We start from the raw sequence: 7,246 nt of genomic DNA, 5'->3' as shown, positions 1-7,246 counted from the left end.
GAGCAGACAATGTAACTATGCATTACACCCTGACATACTTAAGTTGTTATTTAAGATAGTTGTTTTTGCTCTACATGGATTAAAACATTTTTTGGGGAGAGTAAACAGAAAATATGCAAACCTCACTGGAAGGAAAATAAGAGTATATAAGTAACCATTGATATAACAATGTGTTTAAAAATACATAATTTAGAGCAGTTTTGAGTGAAAAGCAATTAACCACTACACTTTACCTGTTCAGCAATGAACTGCATGGTGGCAGGATGCTAAGAAGGCCACAGACATTCAAGGGGGTCTGAGGTATCTCAGTAGCTGCTCATCAGCAAACAGCAACAATCAAGGTTTATTTCCTCTGGTACACCCCCCCCCCCCCCCCCCCCTCTTTCTCTCTGTCTATCTGCTTGTGTGCTTGTAGTGTAGTGGATGGGCAGAGGGGGACATTTAATAATGTCATTGGTAAAATTAAAACTCCAGGACAACAGAAGGGGAATTCAAAGTATGGGATGCATTTTTTATCATTTATATCATATAAAATATGTCATCAATATCATTTAAAATCATTTTTCAGTGTGTTTCCTGTCGCGATGCGCTCGTGTCAAGCGCAAAAATAGACTCGACGCCGAAACGATTGCTGCACGGCGCTAGGCAGCCTTGGCGCAGCGCAGCGCTTCAGCCTCCGGTGTGACCCGCACAAAGGTTTAACATGGGAGTGGATGGGAGCCAGCTGTTATTTAAGGCTTGGCGCTGCGCCTAAGCGTCGCTTCGGCGTTGCTTCAGCGTCCGGTGTGAACCCGGCGTTATTAAATAACTCACAATGCGTCGCTTAACATACGTCAAATACTACGTTGCTCTGATTGGTTGTAGGTCTATCCAATTGAGACGAGACTTTTTTTTTTCTGTTTCGGTTGAAGCACGCCCCATAATCACAGCCCAAGGGAGCGGTATCAGACTCAAATTCTGACTAGAATTGTGAGTATGACAACGTCAGGATAGCAATAGGCTATATTTTATGAAACGTGAGTGCTATCAGACTGAGATGTAATACTTCTGTACAGAAAAGGTATAGCAAAGAACCCTTTTTTATTTATTTTATTATCAAAATTCTGAATTCATAACCTACGTAAGCGTATTGCATTCACTTGGTAAAAAATAAGTTTTTCTGAGATAATTATCTCGAGATAAGTTTTCATGGATTTTGTTTTTGTTTTTTACTGTTATTCTGAATGACGCTCTAATTTGGTGATTGTGGAAGCAGCAATGTCCCTTCTGCTTAGTTTAATCCAGTTCTACCGTTTCGGCTTGAGACTTTGGGAGATACTTGTGTCATTAAGTAATATAGATGGAATTTGTTATAGTTTGTCGACTCTGTGCAGGCACCTCAGGACTCTGGACATTGTGGTTTTCCTCCAGGATCAGTCGAACCAATATGATATGCTTCACAGATACAAGATGATGCCAGCCAAGTGGTGACTCAAGAATTTGCTGAAAATACTGACGAGTGCAACTGAGACGCCATTGTCGCCTTCGTCGACATTTCTATCAGAATCCATTTCCTAAATTTTTATGGCACATAGATTCATATGATGAACTCAAACCATATTGAATCTGCATCAATGGTGCAATAGACGGGTTTTCAAGAATTTGTGTGTCTACATGCATATTCATGCACATGCATACCACAGTAAAGTGAGTCATCTTGTGTGAAGCAAGCCTGCCCTGGAATTTTGTTTATTCTTTTTTCTACTTATGGCTTTACGGTAAAACGGCATGGCTGGAGCTGCCAAAAGTATAGTCTCATTTGTTTATAATTTTTTTTATCTTCATGGCGTATCTGCTCATGTCAATTATCATGTATTTTTCCTGCAAATTAAAAGGATAGTCTGAAAAAAAAGGACCAATGTATTCATAATGTAACCATATTTGGAAGCTGATTAAAAATATTCCTTAGTAAGTTAAGAGTCATTTCCAGTGGATTCCTGTTTGTATAGTCTCTGACTATGCTGACATTTTTTTTCGTGTATTTTTAGAGCAAAGTAAATGAAGAAATTAAAGGGCAAGTTTGTGAAAATGGATCAATGTTAATGTAACCATATTTGGAATCTCATTAAAAATATTACTTGAGAGGTTGTGAGTGCCCACTCACATGCCCAGCTGATAGTTAATGTCTGAGTTGTAATTGGTGCTTATCCTTGGTGTGTTGTCCAGGGCTTAAGCGAAAAAATGAAAATCGGAAAAAAGACTTGTTTTCGCTCTGAAGGCCTATTAGAAAAATATATGAGCATATTTGGGTGGTGTTTTGTTTGCATTGGGCGTTCACCATGCAGGTCATTCTCCTCCGCTCATCTGTACCAGCGAGGGGCAATGAAACGAGTAGTGCCATCCGCTCTGCGCGCAGCTCTTAGGCCAGATGAAGCATGAAGTCCCTATAGGGACGTTGTCACGCATGAAGCTTAGATACAGCAGTATGAATGTAAGTATGCATTGATGGCAGCAAAATTCAGCATGTTATTAAATACAACGGGGTGTCTACGTGTGCCACCTTGAGGAAGAGAGATTATAGATTAATTCATTTAGATGCTTTTGAAAACTTTCATGCCTATAAAGCACCTTTGAATTAAATAATAACCTTCCACGGATTAATGGTGAGCCATTTGGTCAAGCACGTCAACCCGACCTTTGTTTTATTGTATGTCACTGTCACTGGCTTTCTATTGCTTTTCTTGACACTGCTTTTTAGTTGATGCTGTTTTTTGCCTAAAAACCGGGAGCTATTTCACCAGGTCAATTTGATTCCTGCATACAGGCAGAAATTAAAACTCTGCAAACCTGTTGTGAGGACATCAAAGCAGTGGACCAGTGAAGCTGTGGAGGATCTTCAGGCGTGCTTGGAGTGTAAAGATTGGAGAAAAACGTCTGTATTCTGAGAAACTCCAACAACAGTTCTCAGTCAATGACTCTGCCTCTGTCTGGAAAGGGCTTAAGGCCTATGTATGCTTCTCCGTTTTGATGGACACGGCCACATGGGAATGGCTTCGCCGCCGTGGAACGCCCGCTCCGGGCACCTCGGAGAGCTCTTCGATTGGTCCGCTAACGACAGTATTTCCGGAATCTCACATTTCCGGACCTAAAACTTCCTGTTTCATTCCCTATAGCACAATAAACCCAAACACAACTATGATTCTACGATTAATGTGACAAGTGTGTTAAGCCAGCGGAGTTGTCCAGCTTACGGTGGCTGGTTAGAGCACTAACGGCACGTGTGTACGGTCACATACGGTTATAACGCCCTGTCATAACGGCTACTGCAGTGGTAACAGCGCAAAAACCCACTGTCACAATTTTAATTCCTTGGCTATCAATGACACTGAATTAGCAACGCAGTTCGGAAACAAGACCGGGGAACTGATGCGTTAAGAAACTATAACATAAGCATTTTGACCCGCTGGGTCTCACTTTATTTCAGCTAAACCTGTCCTTTCTACGCATGTTCAGAGTCAACTACAATTCTCTAAACTGTGCCAAGCAAGTCCTCTTCCATGCCAATCAACTCCAGCTCCATCAACAGCCTTTTTTTTTCGTGACGCCATGAGGAAGGCTTCTCTAAACTAGTCTTCTGTTGCCCCACCTACTGTTCTGGCGGTGAATGGTTTTCAGCACCCCAAGTTCGGAGAACCATAAATGAAAAAGAGTCCCTCCGATCCATCCGTCCGTCACGGACTCGGAGTACCATACATAGGCCTTTAGGCTGATTACAAATTGTAAGCCTAGAGAACCCCACTCCACAAACGACTCAAGCCTGGCCAACAACTTGAACGAGTTTTTCTGTCGCATGATAGGCAATGGGTCAGTCCTGACACCATCCCCCCTGACATCACCCTCCAGCCCATCAGCTGCACCTCCACAGCAAAGGCCTGCGCCTTTCCACAACTTCCCAGCTCAGAGCCCCATCCCTCCTCCCCTCCAACAGTGTCTCTCCATCCTGCAGAGGGCATTAACAGACTCTTCAGGAGACTGAACCCTGCAAAGCAGCCGGGCCAGACTGTCTCTCCATCTCCGGTGTTCACAGCCATTTTTAACACCTCACTGGAGACCTGCCACGTACCAGCCTGCTTCAAGACCTCCACCATCATCCCTGTCCCCAAAAAAACAAAGATCACTGGACTCAAGGATTACAAACCTGTCGCCCTGACCTCTGTGGTGATGAAGGCATTTGAGCGCCTTGTGCTGTGTCACCTCAAAGCCATCCCTGACCCTATCCTGGACACCCTGCAGTTTGCCTACAGAGCCAACAGGCTTGTAGACGATGCAGTAAAAATGGCCCTTCACTTCATCCTCAATTACCTGGACTCCTCAGGAACCTACGCCAGTATCCTGTTTGTGGACTTCAGCTCTGCCTTCAACACCATCCTGCAGGTGGATCACAGACTTCTTGTCTGACATGAGGCAACACATGAGGCTGGGGAAGCATGTCTCAGATTCCAGGACAATAAGCACTGGTTCCCCTCAAGGCTGTGTTCTTTCCTCTCTACTCTTCTCCCTGTTTACCAACAGCTGCACCTCCAGTGAGATTAACCATCTGGTGACCTGGTGTGATCAGAACAACCTGGAGCTCAATGCTCTGAAAACAGTGGGAGACTCCCCAGTCGTCACTGGGGAGTCCTTCCGCTTCCTGGGCACCATCATCTCCCAGGACCTCAAGTGGGAGCTGAACATCGGCTCCCTCGCCAAAAGAGGTCAACAGAGGATTTACTTCCTGCGGCAGCTGAAGAAGTTCAACCCGCCAAAGACAATGATGGTGCACTTCTACACCTGCATCCTCGAGTCCATCCTCACCTCCTCCATCTCCATCTGGTTCGCTGCTGCCACTGCCAATGACAAAGGCAGACTGCAGCGTATCATCCGTTCTTCTGAGAAGGTGATTTTCTGCAATCTGCCATCTCTACAGGACCTGTTTGCCTCTAGGACCCTGAGGCGTGCAGGCAAGATTGTAGCTGATCCTTCCCACCTGTGTAACAAACTCTTCAAGGTTGCTTCCCTCCGGCAGGAGGCTGCGGTCCATCAGGACCACAACCTCTCGCCACAAAACCAGCTTCTTCCCGGCTTTAGTTGGCCATATCAACAAAGCCCGGGACCCACACCTGACTTGGACACTAATCCCGCACAAGTCTGTTTTAAATTCACACACATAACAGTACATTGCACATTGCATAATGCATATCTACTTGGCAATAAATACTTTCTAAATCTGATTGGAGCCATGGTAATGCGTGCTCAGGGTCGAGACATTACTCCTAGGCTTGCACTGATAGAAAGTTAGCGTGATTTTGTAAAGTTTCAGCACCTTGCTGCTGAACAGCTCCGCTTGCCCCTTCCTGCACAAATTTGATAAAAGTTTGTTTTTAAAAAAAAAATTGGATAGTTGACCAGTTAAATTTGGCAGGGGATGGTCTTTCGCACAATGGCATTGGCTAACGCAATCACTTCTCGCAACAGTCTGCTGACCCCGAGTGATTAGTGGTGGGGACACGTCAGGTGGATAAATTGGGAAAAAGACAGTAGACTTGGATAGTGAGGGATTAATACAGTATATGCATCTAGACAATTAACGTTTCAAGTTATTGTTGAGCAGGTAGGCTACTATCATTCTGAAAATATGAGTAGGCCAACTGAAAAGGACAGATAAGAATCCAATCAGCCGTGTCTTTCAAAAAAGTTTATGTGAAGGGAGAGCAGAGTCGACATTGGAAAACATGTTGCTATTTCACCCCGAAGTTTCAATTTTATAGCCAAACATGTAACAGCCACCACTACCTATTACTCCATTAGGTGATATACTGACGTTGTACATGGTAGCTCTTGCTAGCAAAGGTAACGTCTAATAAGTTAAAAATGAAACAAGTAGCCGATTCGTTTTCCAAATGCTACCTGTGTATTCGGATGACGCTTCCATAGCCTGGGTCATACATAGCTTTGGGATGATTGTAAACAAATGTGGAGAATGTTTTTTCTGGACATTCCTGTTTGTAATAATTTCTTTACTTTGTGTTTGGAATATATCTCTTAGAATATTATATCAAATTAAACATGAGCTACAGCCTTAGACATGCTTACTGCATCATGTTTTTTTCTCCTGTTTCATATATATATTTTTTATATGTTTACTTATTTATTTTGTTTTCAGATTCTTTACTTTTACCAACTTTAGAAAGTCAAGTAATAAAGCAAAATACATTCAAACAATATAAAAAGTATTTACTTTTGATAATACTATAGATTTACCAGTCATTATGTTTTTAAATAGCTTATATTTCACTGACACAACATCCTTTACTGCTTCAAAACATTTTGGTCATGTAAATGGTTTATTGCCTTATTTAATTTCAATGGCACGATGCCTGAAAAGAAGCCTGGAAGAAATAGTATCAACTATGTATACATTTTCTGAAACCGTTGCAAGGACTACAGTGTGCACAGTCCAGCTGGTTTTTGGAAAAATGTCTGCAAGTTTTGTAGGTTTCCAATACACTGGTTAATCGAGAGAAAACATCCTTTTTTGTACGTATTGTTACATTTCATCGAAAGCAAAAAAGGCACAGTTATTAATGTTGACAATAAATGGCTCTTCAGATATTGAAGAATCAGCTTTGTGAAAAGTATTCTATGGTTTGAATTTCTACTGACGATCTTTATCTTTACGTTAGCATCAGAGGAAAGTGATGGTAACTGTATTACTTTATTTTCAGTTTATTTCAATTCCATCCATATTTTTCTATATTCAGGGCCCGAGCACCGACGGTGGGAGGCCCTATTGTATTTTGAAGGATTTTTATTTCCCTTTTGGACTTTATCAGGGTCTAGAAATGCTCAAGTTCTCACCAAAGTTAGCAGGGAATTCAAAATCCCAAAAAGTAATTGTATTCTGGAGTAATTTGAAATGGGCGTGGCGAAATGGCTCAACAGCTCCATCTAAGGAGGAGCCCCTCAGTTAGCTTTCACCGATCTTCACAGAAATCTGTAGACCTGTGAATCATGACCAGACGCACAAAAACGTTAACAAGTGCATTCTGAAAAACACAACAGGAAGCCTGCGATTTTGGATTTAGTGGCCATTTTGGCCATTTTCCAAGTTTTTACTTTGACAAACTTGTCCCAGGGCTTTCATCAGATCAACTTCATATTAAGATGATTGTTATCTCAACAAAATGGAGATATAAACTACCTCAAATTTTGTGTTTTTGTCACACCG

The sequence above is a fragment of the Platichthys flesus genome, chromosome 10, assembly GCF_949316205.1.
Source record: "Platichthys flesus chromosome 10, fPlaFle2.1, whole genome shotgun sequence".
NCBI lineage: Eukaryota > Metazoa > Chordata > Actinopteri > Pleuronectiformes > Pleuronectidae > Platichthys > Platichthys flesus.
This window is presented reverse-complemented; position numbering follows the sequence as displayed.